The sequence below is a fragment of the Hevea brasiliensis genome, chromosome 1 (assembly GCF_030052815.1).
Source record: "Hevea brasiliensis isolate MT/VB/25A 57/8 chromosome 1, ASM3005281v1, whole genome shotgun sequence".
NCBI lineage: Eukaryota > Viridiplantae > Streptophyta > Magnoliopsida > Malpighiales > Euphorbiaceae > Hevea > Hevea brasiliensis.
In genome coordinates this window covers 100,659,472-100,663,412 of record NC_079493.1, presented here as the reverse complement: position 1 = coordinate 100,663,412, position 3,941 = coordinate 100,659,472, and the positions used below count along the sequence as shown (strand labels likewise).

Genomic DNA, 3,941 nt, shown 5'->3' with positions numbered 1-3,941 from the left:
ATTAAAAAAAATTATAAAAAGTGACTATCATTTTCTAACATGCAATGTTGATTTTATTCTTCTCGTACAACTTTTTTTTTTTTTAAAGCCTTTTTGTTATTTTTCTAAAATTAAATGTTTTACACTTCTCGGTATTATAAACCTTCAATATTTTCTTTACAATATTTTATATTTCTTAAAACAGCTATATAAATCATAGAAAAATTATATATTTAGTGACATGCCTTTTTGCATTGGCCATTTAGTAATTGAAATTTTAATGACTAACATTCTTCTCTTTTTTTCCTACATTTTGTAATACAGCATTATTATATATATGTATTTAATACACATATACAAATTATAATTTTGTTATTGTCTTGTATAAATTTATTTATGTGGATGGTACATTAATGTTATCAGCATCAGATTATTCAATTTTAATCTCATATCTATCCTAATTTCTCTGGTTTTCCGATATATATAAAAAAAAATTAGATATTTATTTTAACATCAAATATATTTGATAAAAAAATTTTGAAATTTTAGCTTTTCCTCTACGTTGTTGTTTGAATTTTGTTTTCATCATGTTAATATACTAAAAAATCTTTGACGTAATATAACTTTTTTGTTATCCATTTTCTATTTTATAGTCATTCAAATTGATTGTCAAAATAAATATTTTATCACATAAATTTATATTACATTTAAACTCAATTTTAGTCAAATTTAGCATAACCTCAACATTAAAAGTCATGAAAATTTGATGGCCTGAACATAAAAATTGGGCCAAACAATTGGAGTTTTAGACAAACTCAATCCAATTTATAGTTTTAATTTATCTATTAGAATAACTATGAGGACTTGCACATTTGCAAATTGCATCAAATTAATCATATTGTTTATACTTTTAATACAACTAGATAATTTTACTTTTAATTATTAATTTTTAGTAAAGTCACAAAATTTTCAAATTTGAGACTTAAATATTTACTTTAAAAAATATAAAATATTTATTATTTAATTTTAAAATAATTTGATTAAAATTTCAAACTAAGCTTAGACATGTTTTTTAAATAATATAAAGATATATCATTATAATTTAATTAATAAATTATATGTTTGTCAACCACCAGCGGTTTATTTTTTTAAGCCATATATGGCATGTCGTATACAATTGGAAGCTTCCAAATCAGTATACCATTGGAAGCTTCCAAATCAGTGTTCTTACTTAGAGGCTAAGAATTTGATATTTGTGAGAAGTGTGCTCTCTTCTTTCGGCTATCTTTCTTGGCATTCTGATCAAGAAAACTAGTATCTACCATGGGTGTTGATTATCTGCTTAAACATTTGGTACTCAACATCTTGTTCAGATTACCCGTCATATGCCTCATCAGATTCAGGTGCGTCTGCAAATCTTGGTGTGCTTTCTTTTCTGATCCTAATTATATATATAAGAACCTACTCTCTTATTCTGATTCTGAAGATTTGAATGCCAATCCCCGTGTCCTTGTCAAACTTGAGGATTATAACCCTGAGGATTTTGAGGATTGTGCTTTTTCCTTCCTCTCCTCTGATACATTCGATTTGTCTGCTCCTCAGGAGATACCATATCCGAAGGATATAATTTATTGACATTGTGGGTTCTTGCTGTAATGGTTTAATTTGTCTCCGTGATGTATATTACATTGAGAATTTGCTAGGATTATGGGATGATATTTATGACTCTGAGAGTAACATCGTTCTATGGAACCCTACAACCACAGAAACTAAGATCCTACCTGAATCGAACGTTCCGCGTCCTCCTCATCATTCTATTTCATTGGAAATAGTAGAATTCGGATTTGACCCAAGAACTAGTGATTGCAAAGTTCTCAGGATTTTTGAATAGTCATCTCTTGATTCCCAATGGCATTACCTGGTGGAGATATATAGCCTAAGGGATGATACATGGAGAAAAGTTGATGTCACTTTGAATGCTTGGATTTTGCCTTCTTATAAATATCGTGATGGCTTTTTTAATGATCATAGAGGCCATACGGGTGCAAATGGTACATTTCATTGGAGGACAAGATACCATAGTCCTGAAGATGTAATTGTTTCTTTCGACTTGTGCAATGAGGTTATCAAAACAACAGGTCTACCAGATCCTGTCGATTCTTTTGAGTCAATTTTTTCCTTGAATGAGTATGTTGCTCTGCCCCTCCATGTTCCTTATCATGTTGAGTTGTGGGTATTGCTTGAATATGGAGTTAAAGAGTCTTGGACTAAATTATTTACCATAGCATACCCTGAGGTTATGCGCCCGTGCTTGCCATTGGGATTTTCAAGGAATGGTGAGCTATTTTTTTCAGATTTGGGTGGGCAGCTGCTGGTTTGGAACCCTACTGCGGAAGCAATTGCCCGTGTTCAAGTGGGTGGACGTGTACCATGGGAATCCTTGCAAACTGTCACTTACAGGGAGTCCCATATTCCATTGAAAGGTGGAAACCAATTAGAAGATGAGCAAAATTCTGGAGATGCAATTCAAAGTTGAAGGTTCTTTCATTAGAAATCTAGTGCTTGGTTTGATCTCACATGTGCATCCTATCTATCATGTCTTTATAAATGTCTCTCATTGAGTGCCTTTTATTCATATTTCTATTCCTCAACTATCTTCTTTTGTACTAGCTCTATAATATACTCTTAAACTTGTAATAGTTTGTTGTAATTAAATTTCTCTTCTTCCATCTATTACAATTGGTGCAAAGTTTTAATACTACTTTTTTTAAATATGGCTTTGCTTATGTATTATAACTGACACGTGGCACTTCAAAGAACCAAAATGACAATGTGTTTGATGGAGCTAGTGTGATTTTGATGAGACTTTGACAAGGCGAACCAAAAAAAAAAACTTTGTTTTTATGTTCTTTAAGTCTGTGGGGGTGGGGGCGTGAGGCGAAATATCATCCATTGGAATTATATAAAATGCACCAGGTAATGACCAGGAAAGATGGTAGAGTCACAATGGTCTCACTTAAATACCACCTCCTTAGACAGCATTTCCTAGACATGCACTTCATACAATCCTAATAGAATCAAACCACTGGTAAGTACCGTCTTCCTATAACACTACCACGGTACTAAGGATTTATGCCACGAAGGTATAGATAGACAGGAGTCGCCACCCGGGTAATAACCGGGACATATTCAGTGTTTCTTCCGAGGGTCATGGATGGCAACTTACTCCTTGCAGAGTTTCCACAACCGTCATTACCATAGCCCAATGTCTAGGTTCGGGATAGTGGGTACGTAAGGGGAATGTGTTAGGCACCCCTTACACCTGGTCTAACCTCGTTGATTCGAGTGCCAGTCCTCTACTAATGTTTCTAGAAGTCTTGTTTATTATTCCTTTATTAAACTTTATCCTAAAAAATGCAATTCTAATCCTACAAACGCAAGTAATTCACAAAATGATTATTGTTTACACATAATTTTCATGCACAAGTAATTCCTATCTATGGGGTTGCTAATTATTTAAATGATATTTACCAGATGACTAAAATTAATTTATTATTGAGAATTTAATTTACAAACAAATTCAATTTCAAATAACCCTACGTTTCTATTTAACCTAATTAATTAATTTTCACCAAGTTACCCTAAGGATAATTGAACTAAGTTAATTATGTACATGTGTAATTTATTCTAATATCACATAAGACCCAAACAATCACAACCTAATAAAGATTTCTAACATGCAAATTTATTTTACAATTACCAAGTATTAAATTAAATTTATTTACATGCCAATATTAGTTTAATTTACAAATAAGATTAATTTTAATTTACAAAGTATTTGTTTAAATTAATTACATGTGTAGGGGTGGGGCGTGAGGCGAAATATCATCCATTAGAATTATATAAAATGCACCAGGTAATGCCCAGGAAAGATGGTGGAGTCACAATGGTCTCACTTAAGT

At 31.8% G+C, this 3,941-nt stretch overlaps 1 pseudogene; it reads left to right on the top strand.

Annotated features, from left to right (window-relative positions):
* The first annotated feature begins 1,148 nt into the window (after positions 1–1,148).
* On the top strand, positions 1,149–2,712 carry LOC131179361 (F-box/kelch-repeat protein At3g06240-like; annotated as a pseudogene).
* The last annotated feature ends 1,229 nt before the right edge of the window (positions 2,713–3,941 follow it).